The 26023-nt window shown below is 40.8% G+C and overlaps 1 long non-coding RNA gene and 1 pseudogene across 2 annotated transcripts; one reads left to right on the plus strand and one right to left on the minus strand.

Annotated features, from left to right (window-relative positions):
- The first annotated feature begins 3227 nt into the window (after window positions 1–3227).
- LOC118986605 (mitotic spindle assembly checkpoint protein MAD2A-like) lies at window positions 3228–4466 on the plus strand (annotated as a pseudogene).
- Window positions 4467–13120: 8654 nt separating this feature from the next.
- LOC118986607 (uncharacterized) lies at window positions 13121–24747 on the minus strand. Of its 2 annotated transcripts, none has more exons than XR_005066415.1 (3): window positions 24217–24747; window positions 19019–19137; window positions 13121–13846 (listed from the first exon to the last, which is right to left on the minus strand). It is a non-coding gene; the product is annotated as an uncharacterized LOC118986607 (long non-coding RNA). The 2 variants fall into 2 exon arrangements; XR_005066414.1 differs by having other exon boundaries at window positions 19019–19161.
- Between the last annotated feature and the right edge of the window lie 1276 nt (window positions 24748–26023).

Raw genomic sequence — 26023 nt, forward strand, 5'->3', positions numbered from 1 at the left:
TTTAATAAATACACTCAATGAATTCATGAGATATGGGATAAAATATCATATCTGTCAGGTTAATTAAAATAAAAGGAATAAAACCCTTTGCTGGAGGGCAAAGGGAAAACAAGCATACTGGCCCATTCCGCAGAACACAGCGACTTAGAGTCTTCCTGTACAGCAGTCTATACAAGCAAAATTATTAAATCTGTTTATCCCTCTGATGTAAAAGTAAACCTCTTTTACTAATGGATAAAGAAATAATTTAAAACAAAAAATCTTGTTTGTGTAATGCTATTTATAGCTACACAATTTATAATAGGACAAAAGGGGGGCACAACACAAATGCCCTGATTTGAGGATCAGGTTCTGCAAAATATGAGGTAAAACAATGTTAGCATGTAACTGTTAAAATGGTAACTTCATGATCTGTATTTGTGTATCTAAATATGCATATGAAATAAAGCCAAGTGGAAAAAGGACCAGATTAGGATACATGCAGGCATTAAAACTATATATTTTTGCAATGACAAGTAAAGATCAAGAGATTTATGTAGTTAGCTGTGTAATACAATAAACTCTTTGTGCTTTTTTTAAGTAAAAGATGTCAAAATGTGTAATAACAGGGACAGTAAAGGATATCATCCCTTAATAAGGTTGAATTCATAAGGCAAGTTCTAAAAGGCCATTTCCTCTAAGAACTAACTCTAAAGCATTGGTAGTTGCCAATAAGTGCACATCCATGCTTGGGATTAGGATAGTAGAGCAGTTTGTTCAGCCCTGCTCCCAGCTGTAGAGAACTTAGTCTAGTCTTTCTATATCAGAATATCCAGGACACTGGCTCAAACATCTGTGTTTTGAGGAAAAAAACTCTTAAAGTTATTCTGATAAGCAGTTATGCTTGAGAATAATTGCAGTGATCCTTAGACAAATTTATGCATGTAGCATATTCTTAGAACCATTCAATGTGCCTGTTTTTCCATAGCCCTTTTAATAAAGGATTTAAACCTTTTATTTTAGCGTATTTGGTAGGTATGAAGTATTACTTCTTAGCTGATACATTTATTGACCATATTCATTAAAAGGAATCATTAAGGGGCATACTTTTCAAAAAAAAAGCAGAGGAAAATGCTAGCAAAAGATTAGAAACAAACTAAATACCTGTTATTTTCAGACTGGTCAAATAAATGACTGTACTTTCACACAGTTGAAAACTATAGTGTTGTTGAGAGACTTCCAGCCAAGATGGAGGCGTAGGTGGAGACACTGTGCCTCCTCGCACAACCAAATTTAAGGACAACAAAGATTTAGAAACAAAAACAACCAAAACAGACAGAAAATTGAACTATACTGAAGTTGGACAATAACGAACCATTCATCCAGACTGGTAAGAGGGGTGGAGTCGGTGGCCTGTGGAGAGGAGTCCAGCAGGAAGAGGTGGTGGTTAGCAGAACCAAGTGCAGGAGCGAATTAAGCAAACCCAGTGAGACTCACAGGCTGTTGGTTGACCATAGACACACATTTGCGCACAGATAAGCCAGACAAAAAACGGGCAATGAGACAAGACTGTGTAACCCAGGGCCCCAATGACAGAAAATAAAGCCTAAAAGCACCGATTGAAAAATCTTTCAGGGGTCGAGGTGCCAGGAGAGGCTCCCAGCTGCACAGGAGAGTTTGTTAGACCTACAGGGTCCTAGAATGTATACAAGCCTACCCACCTGGGAACCAGCACCAGAAAGGCTCAATTTGCTTATGGGAAGCAGCAGAGGGAACCAAAATCTGAGAGAGCGCAGAACAAATGCCATTGCTCCCTCTCTGACCCTGCCCCCACATACAACATCATAACCCAGCAATGTGGGTTGCCCTGCCCTGGTGAACACCTAAGGCTTCGCCATTCTTATGTAACAAAAGCAACCTGACCAAAAATGGCTCAATCAGAAGAACAAATCAAAGCCCCAGAGCCAATACTTTTAAGCAACCAAGAGATAGCTAACCTATCAGATGCACAGTTCAAAATACTGGTGATCAGGATGCTCCCAGAACTGACTGATTTTTGTGACAAATTGGATGAAAAAATGAAGGCTATACTAAGTGTAATGAAGGAAAATGCACAGGGATCTAATAGTGATGCAAAGAAAACTGGAACTCAAATTAATAGAGTGGACCAGAAAGAAGAAAGAACCAAACAGAAAAGAATGAAGAAACACGAATTCAAAAAGATGAGGAGAGGCTTAGGAACCTCCAAGACATCTTTAAATGTTCCAACATCCGAATTATAGGGGTACCAGAAGGGGAAGAAGAAGAGCAACAAGTGAAAATTTTATTTGAACAAATAATAAAGGAGAACTTCCCCAATCGGGCAAAGAAAATAGACTTCCAGGAAGTTCAGGAAGCCCAGAGAGTCCCAAAGAAGGTGGACCCAAGAAGGAACACACCAAGGCACATCATGATCACATTAGCCAAGATTAAAATGAAGGAGAGAATTCTAGAAGCAGCAAGAGATAAGGGGATAGTCACCTACAAAGAAGTGCCCACCAGACTGTCAGCTGATTTCTCAAAAGAGACCTTACAGGCAAGAAGGAGACTGGAGAGAAGTATTCCAAGTCATGAAATTCAAAGACCTACATCCAAGATTGCTCTATCCAGCTAAGCTTTCATTTAGAATGGAAGGACAGATAAAGTGCTTCTCAGATAAGGTCAAGTTCAAGGAGTTCATCATCTCCAAGCCCTTATTATAGGAAATATTAAATGGACTTATATAAGAAAAAGAAGATAAAAAATATGAACAGTGAATGGACAACAAACTCACACTTATTGACAACCACACCTGAAACAAAAGCAAACTAAGTGGACACCTAAAACAGGAGTGAAGCCACAGAAATGGAGATCACATGGAGGGTTATCAACAGGGAAGTGGGAGGAGGGGTTGGGGGAGAAGGTACAGAGAAAAAGTAGCATAGATGGTGGGGAGAAAATAGGGGGAGGGCAAGAGTAGTGTAAGGAAATGTAGAAGCTAAAGAAGTTATGACACATGGACACTAGCTAAAGGAGGGGGAAGGTGGGTGGGAGGGGATGTGCAGGCTGGAGGGGAATGAAGGGGGGGAATAAGACACCTGTAATGGCCAAATCAATAAAATATATTTAAAAAGAAGGGCGAGCTGCGTCGTTACTTTTGATACCAGTGGCGGGACCCGCTGGGGAGCCCATCGGAGCCGTGCGGTCGCCAAGTGCTGGGGCCACGCGGGGTGGCCGTGGGTCTGGCCATGGCACGGCAGCTCTCCCCGGAGCAGGGCATCACCCTGCGTGGGAGTGCCGAAATCGTGGCGGAGTTCTTCTCATTTGGCATCAACAGCATTTTGTATCACCGTGGCATTTATCCCTCCGAAACCTTTACTCGGGTGCAGAAATACGGACTCACCTTACTTGTAACTACTGATCCTGAGCTTATGAAATACCTAAATAATGTGGTGGAACAACTAAAAGATGTACAAGTGCTCCGTTCAGAAACTGGTGGTGGTCATCTCGAATATCGAAAGTGGCGAGGTCCTTGAGAGATGGCAGTTTGACCTCAAGTGTGACAAGACTGCCAAAGACGACAGCACACCCAGAGAGAAGTCTCAAGAAAGCGATTCAAGATGAAATCCGCTTGGTGATCAGACAAATCACAGCTACCGTGACGTTTCTGCTGCTGCTGGAAGTTCCCTGTTCCTTTGATCTGCTAAGACAAAGATCTGGTTGTGCCTGAAAAGTGGGAGGAGTCGGGGCCGCAGGTCATTACCGATTCCGAGCAGGTGCGCCTGCGCTCCTTCACCACCACCATCCACAAGGTGAGCAGCATGGTGGCCTACAAAATCCCCGTGCTCAACTGAAGGGGAGCCGACGGCTGAGCGGGGTTCCCCAACGCGTGCTTCCTGAAACCAAGTCAGCGACAGTTTGTGATGCATTTCATTGCTTGATTTTCAGATGAGAAAAACCCAACATTTTACTAACTGCATGATTTTCCATTTTTTGGTACCTGTTTGACTTTCAGAGTAAATGTAATTTTTCGCATACCGTTCAAAAGGGAGCCACAGGTGACATGGGCACTGCCAGGTCCTTTTCTGTGATGGTCATAACTAGATGGGAAAACTTGTGCTGTGAAGTTGAGTGTCTTTAATCCTACCTTCTGGTCAAGTAGCTTGAGTCGGACGGAATGCAGGTGAATATGAAACACAGCAGCAGGAGTCCGGCGATTTGGGATCTTTACTTAGGGCCTAAAGTGACTGATCGGCCACAGCAACAAAACACCTTTTGCCATTTATTTCACTTGTATAGTTTCCATATAGAAGAAAATCTCCAATTATTTGATTTAATGTATATAATTCACACTCATAAAGCCACTGCTATTTCTACTGTTTAATTTCGGTGATACAGAATTCTTAATATCTTTTTGTTTATAAAATCAAGCTTTAAGTGACAGTGATAAAGTTAGATGTGTGTGTTTCTAAAAATATATATATATATTAAAAAAAGAAAACTATACTGTTGTTGAAAAAGAACTTTATGTACAAATAGAAATGTACAAATAGAAAGTGTCTCAAAGATATATTGCTAATAAATAAATTTAACTCCAGAACAGTGTGTCTATTACATTACAGATATAACCCACTCCCAACTTGTGTATGTATAAACTATCTCTAGATGGTAACACCAGAAATGTAACAGTAGTTGTCTTTGAACTTGGTTTATTGAAGTTACAGTAATTAGTCAAAAGGGTACATTGACTTTTCATTATACACCTTTACAGGTATTAATTCTTAAACAATGAAATACAAGCAAATATGTAGAAATGGAGTACCACTTTATCTCAATTTCATCCATTGTTAATTATTGTTAAGTTATCCAAATGTCAACCCCCATTTAAGTTTGACTATCACTGCAGATCTCTTGCAGGCCTCATTCACCACACCACTTTGTTTTCCTGGGCTGTTGTATTGGTCTTTCTTTCAGTGTTCAGCTCTTAATTAGTTGTTTGCCCTATTCTCGCTCTGGGAATGTATCTGTTCCTGTATCTTGAAGCATTCTCATTTCAGCTACCTGGGGTGTAACCAGGAAGAGAAGAGGCCTTTGTTCTCTTTCCACAGAGTTACCGGGGTCAGAGAGACACCCACCAAAGCAAATAAACAAACACACCCAGAGCCCAGTACCCTCGAAATAGTCAGCACCACCTTTTCTTATACTGTCATCAAGTCAGAGATTTCTTTTAATAACCAGAATTTCTTCTGGTGGGCTTCACAAATTCTAACAGGTACAAACACCTCTGTGCAATGGAATTTCTTTATTGAGTAATGAAGTGCTGAGGATTTGCAAAGAATGACTGCTAAAGATTCCTTGAAGATTTCAAGAAGGTATCTTAAACATAATTTGAACATAAAATATGTCTGTAAAATATAGTGGTATATCCAAACCCATTGAATGTACATCAAGAGTGAAACCTAATGGAAAGTGTAAACTTTGGGTGACAATGATGTGTCACTGTAGGTTTATCAGTTGTAACAACACATACCACTCAAGGGGGGGTGTTGATAATGAGGGGGCTGTGCTTGTGTGGGTGTAGGCCATATATGGGACATCTCAACACCCTCCTTTCAATTTTGCTGCTCTAAAAAATAAGGTATTTTTTAAAGATGGAATCCAGTTAATAAGTTGAAGAACTACAGGATGATTTGACTTTAATAAACTATAAAAAAGCTTGACAAAGTAGTGGTATATTGAATTGCCTGTATGTAACACTGTACATAAGCATTCAAATACATAATTTGCTTATAATTGCCCTTCTTTGAAGAAATATCTCAAAGCCTCAGATTGTCACAGAATCATCATAGTCATAAGGAAACTGTAGAGGTTTCTTCTTCAGTTTCTCCTGGTTTCTTCTCCCATTAAGGATGAAAATCACTGCCACACTATTCATATTGTGTGGTCCCCTAGAACTTCTAGAAAGTCACTTTCTCCCAAAGCAACCATTTCCATTTCTTAAAGGTTCTCACTGTTATAAAGTTTTTTTTTAATGTTAAGTAATTTTTGTCTTCTGTCATTTCTACTCTCTGATTCTTTTTTTAAAGATTTTATTCATTTATCTTTAGAGGGGAAGGGAAGGAGAGAGGGAGAGAAATATCAATGTATGGTTGCCTCTCATGAGTCCCCTGCTGGGAACTGGCCTGCAACCCAAGCATGTGCCTTGACTGGGAATCAAACAGCAATCATCTGGTTCACAGGCCTGCGCTCAATCCACTGAGATACACCAGCCAGGGCTTTCTACTCCCTAATTCTTATTTTCTTTCTTCCTAGGGAAAAAATTTTGATATGATTCTGATAGGAAAGATAGGAAACAAACAGAACACTCAAAAGGGATGAATAAAGAGTTTGATAATAAAACATTTTACAAAGTTTTTTTCCCCCTTTAAGAGCAGGAAAAATACAAGGATATCCATTCTGACTTCAGTATTGTACTGGAGCTTTTCGTCAGTGCAATAGCAAAAAAGAAAAAGAAACAAAAGGCATCTGGATTGGAGAAGTGGAAATAGAATACCACGTGATTTCACTCACATGTGGAATCTAATGAACAAACTGAACTAACAAGCAAAATAAAGACCCACTCATAGATAGCAGGATGACAGCTAAGGTTGGGGTGAGGTTACAGAGTGGAGGGATTGAGCAAAGAGGAAAAAGTACTCATGGACATGGACAACAGTGTGGTGACTGTGGCAGGGGGAGGAGGTATAAGGGCACTAAATGGTAATGGAAAAAATACAATTGAAAAAAGAAAAGTAGAAATATAAATCTTATTCTGAGGGTGTGTTGATGATCATATTTTCAAATTTCAGCTTTTGTATGTCTGAATAATTCTTTATTCCACCTTTGTTTTTGAAAGATATTTTCCCTGATATAAAATTCTAGATTGTCCGTTGCTTTTTCTTTTCAGTACATTAAAAATGTTATATTGTCCTTTCATCTGTATTGTTTCCAACAAGAAATTTCCTGTTACTCTTATCTTTGTTTCACTATATATAATATATTTTACTTCTTTTAAATTTCTCTGTTTATCAGTTATTCTGAACAATTTATGATACATCTTCATGCAGTTTCTTCATGTATCTTGTACTTACAGTTTGCTGAGCTTTTTGGACCAGTACGTTTATAGTTTTCATTAAATCTGGACATTATTTCATCAAATATTTCTCTGTCCACCCCTCTACACTCTTTCAGAGGTCCAATTACTCCTTAAATTTTCCTGTAGCTCACTGTTGCTTCATCAAATTATTTTTTAATTCTCTTTTCTCTCTTTGTTTAATTTTGGGTAGCATCTATTGCTATGTCATCAAGTTCACGAATCTTGTGTCTAATCACCTGCTAATTATATCCATTGTTGTTTTCATCTCACACACTCTATGTTTGATCTTTAAAAGTTTGATTTTATCATTTTTATACAAGATCTCTCTGGAAGGTACCCAGCCATATAACGTGAAAAATAGAGACATTTATTGAAGAAGAGACAAGAAACATGGTACATAGGATAGTGACACCTCAGTCCCCTTCAAAGTAGGCACCTTGGGACCTCACATTAGTTTTCCCAATCACCATCAGCTGCTCCATTGTATTTTCCTGAATCTCATTGCTGTCTGAAATCTCTTCCCTTTCAAAGGTAATTTTAGTTTGGGGAAAAGCCAAAAGTTTCAAGGTGCCAAATCTGGGCTGTTTTAAGGCTGAGTCATCTGAGTGATTTGATGATTTGCAAAAATAAGACAAACAAAAAAAACTGCATGAGACATGATGCGTGAGCAGGCATGTTGTAGTGATAAAGCTGCCAATCACCATTTGCCCATAGTTGCGGCCTTCTGAATCATTTGAATAGTTTCTGTGGAGGAATGTTCCAGCTTTATGTAAAATTTGTTGCAGATTCATTGCTCTACTCAGTCATTTTGAATGTGATGGCCACACAGTACACATGCTCACTCAATGGCATCTACCACCCCACCTCCCCCGACTAGTACAGTGAAGTTGTCTTTGTTCTTGCCTACATATTCCAGTGCACTCTCATTGATTACCAGGTTACGTCAATGTCACGTAAACCATTTTTGTTATATTAACAATGGATGGAATTTTTCTGGACAGACCCCTTATAACTTTAATGTCTATATTTAAATTTTTAAACCTCTGGAATGCAATTTTAGTACATTTATCTAATAATTCTGAAATCTATGCCGGGGGGCTGCAGGGGGGAGTGATCAACCAAAAAAGAACTCATGAATATGAACAACAGTGTGGTGATTGTGGCAGGTGGGGGATGGAAATAGGTAAACGTGGAAGAGGGTATAGGAGGATAAATGGTAATGGAAAAAAACACAATAAAAAGTAAACTATTAAAAAAAAGATAATGCTTCTGGTCAAGATGTCAGCATAGGCAGACATGGTTCAACTCTTTGCACAACCACATCAGAATGACAACTAAAATACAGAACAACCATCACTCAGAACCATCAGAAACTGAGTTGAGTGAAAGTCTGACAACCACAGAATTAAAGAAACCACTTCCATCCAGACTGGTAGGAGGGAGGCAGACACGGAATGGGCTGGGCAATCACACATGCATGGTAGATAAAAATTCAGGAAGGATATTGGGAGTGAGGAGTCCCAGCCCCACACCAGGCCCCCAAGCCCAGTGTTCCAGTGCCAGGAAGGTAAGTCCCCACAATTTCTGGATGCAAAAACCAGTGGGGGTAGAGTAGGTAGAAGAAACTCCTGGAGCCCCAAGCAGTTCCTCTTAAAGAACTCACACATAAACTTGCCTACTGAGACTCACTCCCTCTGAGCTCCAGCACAGAGGGAGTAATACTGCCTGCTGCTAGTGCCACTTAGCAAGAGGTACAGGGTCTGGGGTCTCACTGAGGCCAGTTGCTTGTTTGATAGGATTTAGGAAGGTGTGAAGCATGAGTGAGGGCCAGCCATGATAGGATTTAGGAAGATGTGAAGTATGATTGAGGACCAGCCATTCATATGGAAGAGCCACCGTTAACTGTTTGGGTGTGACAGAGTCTCACAGGATCCCAAGAGCAGGGGCAAACAGTGTTAGCCAGGTCAAGGGAGTGTCAGATCTGGCACCTGCCTGTCAGCTCTGTGGCTCTGTTGGGGGTGGGCTCAGAAAAAGGACAATAGCCTCTGCCTGCCTTTCTCTCTGGGAGAAAGCTATCCCCCAGCTCCTGCTTGATGCCAGACACCTCAGTTCCTCCCTGTCTGCCACTGGTGTCTTTCAAGCTGCTACCCCAATGCTGGAGCTCAGAGGGAGTGTCTGAGTAGGTGAGTCCATGTGTGGGTTGTTTCAGATGAACTGCTTGGGACTCCAGAAGTTTCTTCCTCTGACTCAATGCCTACTGTTTTTTGCAGCCAGAAGTAATGGGGCACCAGAACCTTGGGCTGGAGGGCCTGATGTGGGGCTGGGATTCCTCACTCCTGGGATATCCCTCCCAAATTTTTATGCACTACATATGGGTGTGGAACTAGCCCTTTCCACATCTGCACCCCTCCTAACAGTGCGGATGGAAGTGGTTTCTTTAATTCTGCAGTTGTCAGACTTCCATTCAACTCGATTTCTGATGGTTCTAAGTGATGGCTGTTCTATATTTTAGTTGTTATTTTGATATGGTTGTGCGAGGAGGTGAGCTGTGTTTACCTATGCTGCCATCTTGACTGGAACTCTGCCCTTCTAATATTTTTAAAAAGTAATAAGGCAAAACCAAGCCCCACCCTCCCATTCCAAACCAAACCCCACCCACCCATTCCAAACCCATTCCCACCCATTTCAAACCAAACAAAAAGCCTAACATGAATGTAAGTACTTAGAGGACAATCACTATTTGTTTAAAAAGGAAAAATGGTAGTGCAGATATTGCTTACATCTGAGAAAAAAATTATAGAAGTTATCTGAATGTATGTATGTTTCACATTTAAAACACACATCTCAACATTTTGGGTTTTCTAACCAAAAGTTTGATTCAGAACACCTGCCATTTTTTATTTAATCTCTCTGATGAATTTATTATCACTGAAAGCTATTTCTTCTAGTGTAGCAACAGGTATATCAGATATAATAAATTAGATATAGTTTAATACTCCAGTAAATTAGATCTACTCTGATGTTTTAAGCATTTCTTATAAGCATGGTTAGTAGAGTAACAAAGAGTGCTTCTCCGCTCATCTATATTTCTTTGCCATCAAAAATAGAATTTGTTAAATTGTCAAGAATAATATGTACTCAATGATACATTTTACTAGAATTACCAGCAACTGTATTTACACAAGCAATTTAGAGTAAGATTTGAAAAAAATCTATAGACCGGGTGAATTAAATCTATTTTATCTTTCAAATTTTCTTTTTATATTTCCTGAATACAAGCACTGGAACAATTTTGTCTAAACTGCCAGTCTCATCATATCATTCATGTACACAAAATTCTTAATAGCTCTCTGTGACTTTAGGAAAAATACAGACTCCTAAGCTGGCATTAAGATTTGTCTTCAGTGTGGCACCCCCACATCTTTCTTGCCAGCTGCATCTCCAACTGTTACCTGACATGAACCTGTATTTAAGATCAAATGGGTTACTGAACAAGTCTTGTGATTTTCTGCCTCCATGCATATGTTCATGCCACCTTCTCTACCTAAAAAGCTTTTGCCAGATTGTCCAGCCAAGTCAATTTTACTTTTCTCTAAAAATGGGGTTAATATCTCATGTTCTGTTGGAAGACTTCTCTCTCAGCCCATCTTGAGTCAACCCTTTGAATTCCTATGGCAAAAAACATTCAGCTTTCCAGTTCTTACGGGTGATGTTAGGTTGTGAGACGTGTCACCAGTTGTTACCATTAATCATTAGAGCTAAATATTGTGAAGTTTAAACTAATTAAGTAATTGAAGCAATCATAAGATTCCCTCCCACATTAACTCTACCATTCATCATCTGAGTCCTGATGGGCCTTTTCTGGATAGGGTGCTACTTCTGCACATAGCACTGGTGATCACCTGTGTGTCCCACTGTGTGATTCCAAGTGCAGAACCTCATCATTAATTCACTCTGTCTGTTAGCTCAGCCCACAGGTCTCATAGACACCAAAGGCTTGTGAGACATAGAGAGCCCTTCTACAGAGAGAAAGGGAAGGGGAGGAACTTTGAGATGACTCTAAATCTTTAACTGGCCTTGTAGCATCTTCAGCAGTTACCTATGGGGTGTAGATGTTGGGGAAGGAGTTACAGTTTGGGTGTAGAGACATGCAGGAGATAACAGCGAAGCCACCAGAACTGGGAGGGATGGAGGGATGGTAGGGATCACTGTGTAATGAATAATTCTTGTCTGGGAAAACACAAGAGACAGTCCCCATCCCCACTTCTACTTAGGGACACCCAGAAATAGTTGGGTGGAATTTGAGAGTGGTCAAATTTCCCAAAATTGAAGGTGACGGCAGAACCAGAGAAATGCCATTTTTACCATTACTGTGACGCTATTTTATTTCAGACAGGTGTGGCCAGAGACAACAACATGGGTTATATTCAGATGTGTTTATTTGACATTTCAAGGCACACAGGAATAATAGATAAAAATAGTTGTATTTAGAAGGAATTAGGGGTAATTTTGTGGTAACAGTTTAATAACGAATGTATACAGTTATTATTAAACTGTTACCACACAAGAAATGTTAGAAAATAAAAATATTAAACTGTTACCATACAACTACACACACACACATACATACTATACATATTTATATATACATATAGTTAAAGGCACATATTGTTCACACAGGCCTGGGAACAATTTCTGACTGAACACTCCATTGGTCACTGAGGACTTACAGGCTAGGGACTGTTGGCCCCTTCAGATTCTGCTAGCAAAAGCTAATGTAGTTGGAGGTAGAGGAAGTAAAGAGTTCTTTCAGGACTTGAAAGAGAAGAAAGGCAAGGAGTCACTTCCTGCACACCAAGAAAAAGATGAAAGAAGACAGCAAATGATACAACCTCTCCAGACATCAAGGTCAGCTTGGGGTAAAATTGGGTTATAAATGGAAAAGGTCTTCAGGTCTAATACCATTGCACTTTTATCTTCTTGGACCTCATTTTCTTCCATTTCTACGTCATATCTTTATTAAAATTTATGAAAGTATGTTTCATTTCTTTGCATCATCTAATTCTGTTTCTTGGAACTTTCTTAGCACAAAAGTTCATTCTCTGCCTGTTTCCTGGATACCAGTCTGGCTTTATTGCCAAGCCCTGACTGGGGCTCCTGGAACCCACGCAGTGCCCTGTGTCTGCCCTGAGAGGATTCCTCACATTAAGCTGGCCATGAACACACTGGCTGCCTAAACCCCTGGCTGCCACTTGCTATCTTGCCCTACAGATGGTCATCTACCAGACATGCACTTTGCTGCAAACCCTGGCAATCTGTACAATTTCATGAAAGGCATAGCCTCCCTTCTCAGGTGGACTTAATTACTGTCACCCCTGAGAACATGCTCTGCTCTGACCCATAACTCATCTGACCTCAGGAAGGCCTGGGAACATTGTGTCTTGTCCCAATTACAGAAAGCAAAGTGCGGGTGAGGTCAGGCCCAGGCCATCCTTGTTGCGCCTACTGCTCTGTGGAAATTTCTGGGGTTCGCCATGATTTAATCAGCAGCCTTTTCAGACTTCATGAAAAACACTCCAGTAGGCTCAGGCTGTAGCCCTCCACAGGTTACATGACTCCCCACCCCCACCCCAAGTGGCTTGCTAAATCCCAGACTTGTCTGATGCAGTTACTAAGAACACCTCACCTGGACTGCAGTGGTTCTTCAGAGCCTAGGAGAAACCCTTTGTTTTGTTTTTACCTGGTCTATACACTACCCCAGATGAGCACAGATATCACAGCCTGACCAATGTTGAGGGATCTTTTGAGAGCCTAATAAAGACTTTGGTCTGGGGTTCAGATTTCCACCTGTTGGTTTGTGGTTAACTCCCAATATCTTGAAGAAGTGTCCGGGCTGTTTAGTGTTCTAACATTGCCAAATAAATGGCTTTCTGTTAAACACCTAAAGCGTGCAGGACCTGATTAATCCCACTGTGACCCTGACTTTGGGGGATTAGACAAAGCACCCTAGAGTTTACAGAGACCACACCCACTACAAAACACTGTGGCCTCAAGTTATGCTGTAGGTGAGTCTTCTTACATTTAAATGTGCATGTGTATCACCTGGAGATTTTATGAAAATGTAGATTCTGATTTAGCAGAGCTGGGTGGGGCCTGAGATCATACATTACCAGCAAGTTCCCAGATGATGTTAATATAGCTGGTACGGGGGCCACACTTTCAATGACAAGACTCTGAAAGAAGCAGAGCAAGTGGAAAACATTCCAGAACTTAATTTCAAACTATGCCCTTCTTTGGGCATAATTTTCCTGCAGCTGGAAAGGAAGCTGCCTTTGAGACAAATGGAAATGGCCTTCATCCACTTGGCCTCTGTAATCTTCTCCCAGACAGACACATTTCTTTGTGAGCAAGCAGAAATCACGGAACTGATTAGTGTCCTAGAGGAACCCAGACATATGTCAGTATTTCCCCCTCACTCCACATACACCCCGTCAAATACCTAAACACACCCCATTTCTCACCCACCCACCTAGTGATACTGACTGTGAGTCATCTCTTTAGCCCTAGGACAGGGCAGAAGGGATGATGGTGAATTGTTCAGTGACTGGATAATGCTTACTTCCACGCAGTTGAGATTTTCAGAAAAGGTAAGAGGGTTCTTTTCTATCTCTGCCTATTGTCCAGGTGGTAGTTGGCAGGTCACTGGGCTGGGCACTGTGGGAATCAGAAGTAGAGAAAATCTATCCCTACTCTCTAGACACTTCTTGCCCAGCAAGGAAGCCACACATGGGCAAAAAATGGTGGAACAAGATATTAACTTTTCTAGTAGTACAATGACAAATGCCTGTTTTGAACATACCTGGTGAGAAGGTAGGGCTAAGGTTTGGGGAAGGACCAGAAAAAGCTTCAGGGGACAGTGGCATGGAGCTAGGACTTTTCTAGGTGGGGAAGAGTGCACAAGAGGGAGTCTGAACCACAGCGTCATGACGTGAAGGAAGGGCTGGGAAGAAAGAGCAGCTACGAAGAGGAGTACTCAGCATCGAGGTTTTCCAAAGCACGTCACGCAGGGAAGGTCATTGAAAGTGGAGCAAAGGCTCTTGCTCTAAATTAGATAGCCTGGCTGGACGCCTCTGTTGGTTAGAACACTGTCCCCACACACCAAGTTTGCGTGTTCCATCTCCAGTGGGGGCACATACAAGAATCAACTAATGAAGGCATAAACAAAGTGGAAGAACAAACTAATGTTTCTCTCTGTGTTTTTTCTGCCCATGTCAAATGGGCAATATTACACAAAAAAACTGACTCATACTACAGTGTAAATAATTCCTCAAAAAATGTCAGCAATGCTTGCTGCTGCTGCTGCCCGTGTCTAATTTGAGAGATGAGAGGAATTGATAAAGGAACCATGGGGAGCAGGAAGAGCAGGGGTGGGGTTGGGAGTGGTTTGTCCCTGAGAGGAGAGACAAATACAGGAAGAGGCTATTGGAGCAGCAGCTGCCTTTGATTTTACTTGTTTACCTTCTCCTGGGAAGGGGCAAATGGTAACTGCTCATGATATTATTTTTAGAGCTATTTCCAAATAGTGTGGCTAGACAGGGCTGTGGTGCTGTTTGACTAGGAGGAATGTTTAATCTGTCTAGCTTTCTTACAGAGGGCTTTCTTCCCGGGTGCCCCAGCATACTACATTAAACACTCCAAAGAAAAAAAAATCCGTATCAGTGCCTCCTGAGTGAGGTGGGGTGGCTCCTTGAGCACCATGAGGGTCCCTGGCATGGTCTTCTTCTGGTGCCAGCTGGGGTGCTCTGTTTCACTGTTTTCCTGCTGCCCTCTGTATCTCCCGTGTCCCTTACTATTTGCCACTTTCTTATATTATTCAGAGAGAGCCTAAGGATTCTTTTCAGACTATGAAAAAGGTGTTTTCAGATGAGGAGGCTGACAGGTAGTGAGACAGAGCCATCACAGAGCAGGCGAAGTCTGGAATGAGGTAAGAGTGGATATGGCAGAGGTGGAGGGACAGTGATCAAGGATTTTACAAAAGATGGGCCCAGTTCTCATCCTGCTTTCTTATGAGCTATGCAAAAGTTAGACATGTTAGCTCATGTCTCTGGATGCAGTTTACTTCTCTATAAAGTGGAGATAAAAAAAACAGTTAATGTCATTGTGAAGATTTAAAGGAGATAAGGAATGTAAAGCGCCGAGTCTGGCCCTTAGTAGGTGCTCAGTCCTTTCCTTTCAATGCCTATCCTCAAATCTCCCTTTTAATTACCCAATTTCCTCCTTCATGGCTCCATTCCACTTCCTGTTAGAAGGGTACCTCAATCTCCCCTGTTGCTTAAAGATCCCCTTCTTCTAGAAGGGAGAGTTTTCATCTGGTGGGAACAAAACCACAATGAGGATATGTTAAGGTCAAAGCTCCTGAGTCCCCTCAATTTGGGGACCTTCTCTTTTCCGAAGGCCCAGGCTCCTCTTAGGAGTTATTTTCTCCTTCCTAATGCTCAGGGGCTGTATGGGGCCCCTTACCCTAATTCCAGGCGTGGTGGTTCAGGCTGGTGCTGTTCCAAGTCTGAGCCAGAGACCATATTTCCCTGGACACCATTTCCAAAGGGGCTATTTTCACCTTGTGTATGTTAAAACCTCAGTCAGGGGTGTCCAACCTTTTGGCAACTCTGGGCCACACTGGAAGAAGAGTTGTCTTGGGCTAAACATTAAATACACTGCAACATATAATCACCAAAAAAAATCTCATAATGTTCTAAGTAAGTTTATGATCTTGTGTTGGGCCACATTCATAGCCATCCTGAGCTGCATGTGGCCTGTGGGCTGCAGGTTGGACACCCCTGAGAGGTTAGGCATCCAGGCCTGAAGGGAAAGATCCTAGAAAGACTGTCAGCTGCTTTTAGTTTGGACTCTGAGTTCTCATATTTGGGTAAGGTACAGATCTCTCTTTTTTTATTTGGTAAAATATAAATAACATAAAATCTACAATTTAAGCCATTTTTAAGTAAAAATTCAGATGATTGTGGAACCATCACCATGCTCCATCTCAAGAACTTTTTCATCATCCCATACTGAAACCCTGTGACCATTAAATAATAACTGCTTGTTCCCCTTCTCCCCCAATGCTAGTGACACTGTATTACTTTCTGTCTCTATGTATTTTACTATTCTAGGTTCTAGAATCCATATAAATGAAATTCATATAAATGGAATCATGCAATATTTGTCCTTTTGTGTCTTTTAAAGGGAAAAATATATATATTATAGATTTACACTACTGGGTATTCAGATGTTACATGAACACATATGTGTAGAAGTAGGTCTAGAATTCTATGTTACAGCTCTATTTATAGATTAGATAATTAGAAAAATAAATTATCAAACTAAACTTAAAAAGTCACAAAATCTTATATAATTAAATTTAATGTGAGATGATATTTTGCTAAAACAAATCCCTTATGTTGTTTAATCATTGAAAGAGTTTTTGTTCTAGTTCTATATTTAATTTTTGTCTCCATTTGACTTGAATCACTGTAATACAAAGAAATCTGTTTGTATGAGTTATAGGAAATGTAACATCAAAGCTTAGTTTGATAGTAGAGAATAATCAGACCACACACTTAACCATGGTGATGCCAGCAAACAATTCTTGAGGACCAATTTTAATGAGGTGTTACTAGAAAATCATGTAAAATTATTTTTTCTTGAAGATAAGATTAGTCTTGTGATGTTATTGAAATCTAAATTAAAGGAAGCATCTAATCTAATTCTTATTAGAGTTGGGAATGGGGAAATGTTTTATTGTAATTTCCTACTATACTTGCTGCTAATGAACTGTTACAAGTTGATACATACAAAGATAAGCACTAGTCAATAGAAGCTGGATATGAAATCATCCCCTGTGACCAGGTCCTCTTGAATCCAGCATGCTTATAAAACTGTTCCGATTATCTAGTGCAATGAAACAAGCCATCCCCAAATGAGTGGCTTCAAATATTAATGTTTATTTTGCTCAAAAATCTATGATTTTGGCAAGGACTGGTGGGGACAGCTTGTCTCTGCTCCACTAGGACTTAACTGGGAGTGGCTTGAAGACTGAGAGCTGAAATCATCTAACGCACAGGTCAGGAAACTTTTCAGTAAAAGCCCAGTTAGTAAGCTATTTTTGCCTTTGTAGACCACACGATTTCTGCCGAAACTACTAAAACTCTTCATTGTAGTGCAAAAGAAGTCGCAAATAAATAGGCACAGTCAAGTACCAATAAAAGTTTACTTATAAAAACAAGCAATAGGTCTTATTTGACCCTTAGGTCAAAATCTGCTCGCTATTGATTGAAAAGCTTGCTCCCTCTCATGTCTGGCAGTTGACAACGGCTGCTGACTGGGACCCTACCTGGATTTTCCAGCAAGAATACCTGCTTATGGCCTCTTCATAGGGTCTGAGCTTTGTCACAACAGAGAGCTATATTCTGAGGGCAAGTATTCAGAGAGAAAGAGCCGGGAGGAAACTCTATGATTTTTTATGACCTAGTCTGAAGAGCCATGTGTTCTCATTTCTACCACATTCTCATTGTACAGTAAAAGCAGTTGCAAAAGCTCACTGTGATTGAAGGCAGGAAATACAGAATGTACTTTTATTTATTTATTTATTTTTAATTTTATTTTAATTGTTGTTCAAGTACAGTTTTCTGTCTTTTACTCCCATCCTAGCCCACCCACGCAGCCCTCCCGACCTCCCTCCTATTTCCACCCCCTCTAGTTTTTGTTCACGTGTCCTTTATACAGACTCTACCTCTTGATGAGATAGGTAGTGACAAGGTTCTGGGAAAGCATGTAGGACCAGGAATATTGCTGAGCCTGTTTTGTACAATACAACCTTGCATATTTACCATCTGCCATGTGATGATCCAATCCTCTCACTATTTTTTTCCATTTGAAACATTTCAAAATCTTCACTTAAACAGCAGGGCTTAATGTCATCTGAGCTTCCCTTGTTGTGAAAACATTCACAAACACGATCTCTAGGTGCTGAAATTTCATGAAGCATCTTAAGACCAGTCCTCCAGGTAATTCAGAACAAGCTAAGCATTATTTTTATATTATCACAAAAAGTAAAAAGCCAAATTTCAAAAAAAATCTGAGAGATCTTGCTGTTCTCTGAAAATATCTTCTGCATTTAAGAAAACTCCTCCCTCATACAGTCCAGTCCAACTTCCTAGAGGGAAGGTCAAAGTCTTGTAATCAGAAGCTGTGTGCCTTTGCTGCAAGAGTCCTCTCCCCAGACCTCCCTTGGGAAGCCATAGTTCAAGGATTTGCTGCTGGTCATATATGTGTCTTTTCCTCAGAGACACTGCAAATAGATCCTAATTGTTTTTCTCCATTTTCAGCTGGATACTGGCTCTGCAGCAGCCTCTTCACAGCAGTGTGAAAAAAAAAGATTCTCTTCTTCCTTTATGATTGTCTGGAGTTCTGGTTGACATGACTTAGCTTTGTGGACCACCTTACAAAAGTCTTTCTTAGGATTTTTCTTGGTGCCCTGCCTGGAGGACTAGATATCTGATGCAGGCTACCAGTTGATAGAAGGGAAAAAATGAAAACTCCTTCCTGCTTAACCATTTGGCTTCTCTTTCTTGATTATCTGAACAAATAGATCTTAAGTATGCTGTCCACTGTGACAAAGCCTTGCTGAGACCTTCATTCAATAATTTTAGTGATGAAAGAAGACAACAGAAGCATGTCTTCATGTATGGAATACCCCCCTTCAGAAAATCTGTGATGGTTGAACTAAAATACAATATCTGAAATCTCTAGGGGACAATGCAAGCACATAGAAGACCTCAGTGAGTAAAGGAAAAAAATGTCAGGCAGACTTGTGATAATAGCCCATACCTCCATACGAGTGTTGTCTTGTTTTTGTGTTCTTGAGTGTTGAGCTTCTCACACTTGGTCCAGGGGCAGAGGGCAAGAAGCCCGTTTGGTGTGGGGTTTCAGAGACCTTTACTGAGCAGCTGGAAGAGAAGCACCAGTATATCCTGAAACTGGGGAGACACTTGGTTAAAAGCTATTTCGTCGTTTCTGTCACATTTGGCAACCAAGAGGCTGAGCTATGCGCTTTCCTTTTCTCCTGCACATTCTGGTAAGAGGCCTCTATCTTAAGATTCTTTTTCTCTTTCCTGCTGTTCATTCTCCTATTGAGAGTCAAACCTCTCTATGACTCATGTAGTTGCTGTAGAGATAGTTCTGATGTCAAGAGCAGAGGCCATTGATTTGACCGGAGAGCAATGACTATTCAGAAACAAATCTCCTCTCATCATGAAAATACCCCTAATTAAGAAATCCAGAGACAGATTCTGTGCCATTGCAACATAATTTCCTTTGATTCAGAGAGTTCCAGGAACTGCTGCAGGCTATCAAGATTTCTTGATTTTCTGGATTAAACAACTTTATTCTGAGTTTCCTTGAACAAAAGAAATTTAATCTTTGGATTTAAGATTAAATCCTTGAATTTAATCTTTTCCATGGGCCAGGTGTGGACCTAGTGACTGAGAGATAGGTCTGAACAACAACAGACTTCCTGACCTCAAGGAGTTTCCAATTGAGTAAAATAATCTTTAAGTGGTTAACCCTGAATGGTATGTAGATCCTGATTTTTTTTAAGTGAAAACTTTGTTTGAACATTGTTATAGATTGAATCATATTCCTCCAAAATCCGTATGTTGAAGTCCTAGCCCCCAGTACCTCAAATGAAGTCTTATTTGGAGATAGGGCCTTTACAGAGAAAATTAAGTTAAGTTTAAGTTAAATAAAGTAAGGTCATTAGGGTGCACATCGGAGAGAGAGACCTGGAACAGATCCTTCCCTCACAGCCTTCTTAGAAGGAATCAGTACTCCTAATACTTTGATGTTAGGCTTCTAGTCTCCAGAACTGTGAGACAATAAACATCTTTTGTTTAAGCTATTTAGTTTGTAGTACTTTGTTGCCCTAGCAAACTATAATAGAGATATTCAGTGGCCTCCTTCTACTCTTGTACAATCTTGTGGGGAAAACTTTGGGTAGATGTAAGTTAAATGTAAGTATAGTTGGGACTTCTGATCAAGATGGCAGAGTAGGTTAACAATGTGCTCACCTTCTCCCATACCCCTGTCAAAACTACAACTAAACTACAGAACAACCATTAGTTAGAACTTCTTGAAGTCTAGCTGAACAGAAGTCCTACAGTTAAGAATACACAGAAAAAGCCAAGTTGAGACTTGTAAGAGGGTCAGATACTTGGAACAGGCTGGTTGAAAACCCATGTGTGGCACTTAAAAATTTGGGAAGGATATCTCAGCTGCAGTGGTTCCCCATGAAATGAAAGTTTCCAGCCCCACACGGGTTCCCCAACTGAGTTCCAGTGCCAGGAAGAGAAGTTCCCATAACTTTTGGCTGAGAAAACCAGCAGGAATTACAGCTGAGTGAGACAGAGCTGCTGAAATCCTAGGTGGTTCTCTTAAGGGCCCATGCACAGACTTAGTTGCTGAAGACTCACTTATTCTGAGCTCCAGCACAGAGTAGCTCAAAAAGTATGAGGGACATACGGGGAAGAAATGAATGGTCTGGCTTCAGGGCAAGGGCTGTAGGAACATTGGTGTGCAGATAAACTGGGAGGAACAACTGGAAGCGAGACTGACCATGCAACCTAGGATGCCAGTGAGAAGAAATAAAACCTCAAAACCTCTGACTGGAAAAAACCTGTGGGGGTTGCAGCAGCAGGAGAAACTCTCAGACTCACAGGAATTTGCTGGAAAAACCCACAGGGTCCTAGAATGTACACAAAACCACCCACCCAGGTACCAGAACCAGAAGGACCCAATTGGCCAGTGGGTATCGGGGGAAGTAACTGAAAGTGGGCTGAGAGCTGAACAAATAGCATTGTTCCCTCTCTCTGACAAACAGTGTCACAAGGCAGTGATGTGGGTTGCCCTGCCTTGGTGAATACCTGAGGCTTTTCCCCTTACTACATAACAGGCATGCTGAGACCCTCCCCCCGCCCCTAAAATAGCCCAAATGAAAGAACAGAACAGATTAAAGCTCCAGAAAAAAAATACAACTAAAAGATAGCCAACCTATCAGAGGCACAGTTTAAAACACTAGTAATCAAGCTGCTCACAGAATTGGTTGAGTATGGTCACAAAATAGAGGAAAAAGTAAAGGCTATGCAAAGTGAAATAAAGGAAAGTGTACAGGGAATCAACAGTTCTGGAAGGAAACCAGAACTCAAATAAATGGTGTGGACTAGAAGGAAGAAATAAACATTCAACTAGAACAGAATGAAGAAACAAGAATTCAAAACAAAATGAGGAGAGGCTTAGGAACCTCTGGGACAGCTTTAAACATTCCAACATCCCAATCATAGGGGTGCCAGAAGGAGAAGAGGAAGACCAAGAAATTGAAAACTTAATTGAAAAAATAATGAAGGAGAACTTTCCCAGCCTGGCAAAGGAAGTAGATTTCCAGGAAGTCCAAGGAGCTCAGAGAATCCCAAAAAAGTTGGACCCAAGGAGGCACACACCAAGGCACATTATAATTATATTACCCAAGATTGCCCTGGCTGGTGTAGCTCAGTGGATTGAGCACAGGCTTGTGAAGCAGAAGGTCACCGGTTCGGTTCCCGGTCAGAGCACATGCCTGGGTTGGGGGCCGGGGTCCCTGGTAGGGGACACGTGACAGGCAACCACACGTTTATGTTTCTCTCCCACTCTTTCTCCTTCCCATCACCTCTCTCTAAAAATAAATAAAATATTTTAAACAGTTCTTTAAAAAATTACATTACCCAAGATTAACGTTAAGGAGAGAATCTGAAAAGCAGCGAGAAAAAAGGAGACAGTTACCTACAAAGGAGTTCCTATAAGGCTATCAGATGATTTCTTAAAAGAAACCTTATAGGCAAGAAGGGGCTGGAAAGAAGTATTCCAAGTCATGAAAGGCAAGGACCTACATCCAAGATTACTCTCTCCAGCAAAGCTATCACTTAGAATGGAAGGGCAGATAAAGTGCTTCCCAGACGAGGTCACATTAAAGGAGTTCATCATCACCCAGCTCTTTTTATATGAAATGTTAAAGGGATTTATCTAAGAAGAATATCAAAACTATGAACAGAAAAGTGACAACAAAGTCGCAACTATCTACAACTGAACCTAAAAACAAAGACTAACCAGGCAAAGAACTAAAATGGGAATAGAATCAGAAATGGAGCTCACATGGAGGGTTATAAGCAGGGAGGGGGAGGACAGAAAATAGGGGGAAAGGTACAGGGAATAAGAAGCATAAATGGTAGGTACAAAATAGGTGGAGGTTAAGAATAGTATAGAAAATGGAGGAGCCAAAGAACTTATATGCATGACCCATGGACATGAACTAAGAGAGGGAAATGAGGGTGGGAGGGATGTTGCAGGGCAGTGTGGAATAAGGGGGGGGGGGGGTAAATGGGGCAATTGTAATAGCATAATCAATAAAATATATTTAAAAAAAGAAAAGAAAAGAATACCCATAATTATGCTGCCTTCAAGAGACCCATTTCAGGTTTGAAAGTAAAGGGATGGAAAAAGATGTTCAATGCAAATGGAAAGGAAAGAAAGCTGGTATAACAATACTTACATTAGACAAAATAAACTATAAGACAAAGGCTATAATGAGACAAAGAAGGGTATTTCATTGCTTCCAAAGAAGCAATTCCATTGTGGGTATTTACCCAAAGAAACTGAAAACACTAATTCAAAAAGACATATGCATCCCTATGTTCATTGAAGCATTAGTTACAATGGTCAAAAATGAAGGCAGCCTAAGCATCCCTTGATAGACAAATGGATAAAGAAGAGATAGTACACATATACAATGGAGTATTCCTCATCCATAAAAAGAAAGAAATCTTGCTATCTGCAACAATATGGATGAACCTAGAAGGTATTATGCTAAGTGAAAAAAGTCAGACATAGAAAGAGCAATACCCTATAATTTCATTTACATGTGGAATCTAAAAAGAAACAAAAACACAAACCGATAGAGAACATTTTGATGGTTGCCAGATAGGAGGGGATTTGGAGGGGATGAGTGAAAAGTGGGAAGGGATTAGGTTGTGCAAATTACCAGGTATAAAAACAGTCATGGGGATTTAAAGTGCGGCATAGGAAATGGAGTCAATAGTATTGTAATAACTCTGTGTGGCATCAGATGGGTACTAGACTTAATGAAGTGATCACTTCACAAGTTACATAAATGTCTAGTCCTTATGTTATACACTATAATATAATATTATATGTCAACTGTGATTTTAAAAAATATTTTAAAATGTGTTTTCATAGTTTGTATTTACTAGATATTTGACAGATTAATTTTTTCATTCCCCATCTCCTTACCCTGATTTATTTATTTTTACATATACTTACCACAGTCTGGGGAATTATTTTATCTTTTGTTTACTATTTCACTATTTCTCCACTACCTTCATGTTAGATGCACAATGAACAATTGTTGAATACAATTTTCCCCTGTTCCCTCCCTTTCTCCCTCCATTCAATATTTAAGCACCCTTTATGTCTATTGTGTACACAGCATTCCGTGCTCATCCCTGTTAGAACATAAAAAGGTTAAGAGAATGGCTCTTTGAAGTTTGTGATTTCAGGGGAGACAAAGCATGCCCACGTGAGGGGCTGCATTCCACTACGAGGCAGTGGGTGAGTGTGTGCTGAACAGGGGCTAGTTCGTAAGTGCTGCAGAGGAGAGGCACGGGAGGCTGAGGGTGTGCAGAAAAGGCTCATGGAAGAAGAGAAACCTGCACTTGAATTGAAAGAAGGGAACAGGAGAGAGTGTAGGAAAATACAGAAAGTTCATAATCCATTTGCCTTTTCTAAGGCCTGTGTTTAGGAAGGAGTGGGATTGCTCCAGACCAGGGTGTGCAAAGCAAGGGGATGGAGTTGATGGAGAGAAGCGAGAAGATTCATTCTGGCATTCCAGGAGGTCACGGCCAAAGCCCAAGAGCTCTCAACTCTGGCTGCACATCAAAATCACCTTGGAAGCTTTAGAAAAAACTCTTATATCAAGACCCTACCTTAATCTGGGATGTCGTGGAGCTTGCAGGAAGGACTTCTGAGGGAAGGCATTCTTTTAGGATGTGGATTGATAGCCGTGGCTTCTGGCTGCAAGACTCAGGCCTCTCTGACTCAGTCATGAGACTCATAGTTCCAGAGTGATGGAGATAACTACTGGAAATAAAACACCTGGCTACATTCCACTGGTAGGGCCTCCTTTTCCAGAGTGTAAAAGTGCCTACTTGTGACAGCAGAAGAAAGTGTTGACAGATGGTATCCTGTTTCCAATTCTCTGCTATATTTTATGGTGGGAGCAGTAGCAATAGCAGCAGAGCTAACCTGGTTTCCCTTTTTTTCAGGACTCTTCAGCTTCCTGTAGGGGTTTATAGATGAGAACCATCCAGAGAAGCACGTTTTGTCATTGCCAGTTTTTATTTGTTTGTTTGTCCTGAGAATGTTGAGGAAATTGGGTCCAGAGTTTTAGGGACTTACTCTTTGGGTCTCATTAGCTTAATTTCTCCTAGCATTATCTGTCGGGCAGCTGAGATCCGCTGAAACACTAAACTTCAAGTATGGTCTAAAAGAAAAATTCTGCCAAATTCCTTTTTATTTGCTCAAGCTACTCTTGGTACAAACAGAAAGGTAGGGGCAGAGAGAGAGTTGGCCAGTCTTCAAAATAAAGCTAGAAATGTTGATTAAGATCTGCGTAAAAGGCATGGAGCACTGGGTAAGATGTTGTGAAAATGCCTTGATAAACATGGCTCTTGCCCTCCAGTCTCTGATGATCTAGTTGGAGAGGCAAAACATGAACATGGGAAATGTTAACAATAAAGGATTTATACAGCAACCCAAGACAATAATAAAATTGTTGCGTGGGGGGGGGGCGGCATTTCAGGAGTACATGATTTATTGCTTAATAAATTCTGAGGCTACTTGGAAATGGTCAGAAGAAAGAGAGGTCACGTCAGGCTGGGGTGGTTAGAATGAAGGAAAACAGGGCTGGTGTGAGCCAAAGTGTAGAGCTTGTTGGGATTCAGAATGAGCCACCCCAATATGTGCCTCAGTGGTATGCAGATTACTTTGAACTGAAGGCAACGTTAGCTGCAGGGTCAAGAGAAAATTCTGTCCTTCCCTTTAATTACCTAGGGGAACTTGAATTAGGTAGTGTCCCTGCCCATAAAAAGCTATTATCAAAGGTAACTTCTTTCAAACTATCTACAGAGCAGGATAAACTTTTATTTATTGTACTAAATATCTGTTCTTCTTATCATCCATCAATGACCCTTCAAAGCCCCAAGGTGTATTACCTCATCCCTAGTTCAGAATGTCTTATATACCCCCACCCCCTTTCCATCTCTGAACTTCTCATGCATGTGGGGTTCCCATACACACGTATGTATTAAATTTGGTTATTTACTCTTGCTAATCTGTCTCATGTCTATTTGATTGTTAGGTTGTGATTAGCCAGAAAAACCTTGAGGGTAGAGGAAAGTGTGTTCCTCCCCAAGCCTGAGGTAGACGGAGGTATGCTCTGATAACAGAGAGTAAACTGATTTGACAGCAGCAAGATGAAGAGTTTCGGGGAAGTTAAGAATGGGGGAGGGTAGAGCTCCATAATGCAGGGCTTTGAGACCCAAACCAAGGTGAGATTTCATCCTGCAGGAAGGAAGTGGGAGTAATAAAGGGTTTTCAGCAAAGTAGAGTCAGGTTGAAGAGATTCTATGGCCCTCCCCTGTTATCAGCAGATCTGTTGGCTATTTTTATCCTCATGGGGTCTTCTAGAACCCTTGCCCAGAGTCATGTATTATGTGCCATTTAAAGGGCACA

The sequence above is a fragment of the Sturnira hondurensis genome, unplaced genomic scaffold (genome assembly GCF_014824575.4).
Source record: "Sturnira hondurensis isolate 20B ecotype Veracruz unplaced genomic scaffold, ASM1482457v3 Scaffold0004338, whole genome shotgun sequence".
In the NCBI taxonomy this organism is placed as follows: Eukaryota; Metazoa; Chordata; class Mammalia; order Chiroptera; family Phyllostomidae; genus Sturnira; species Sturnira hondurensis.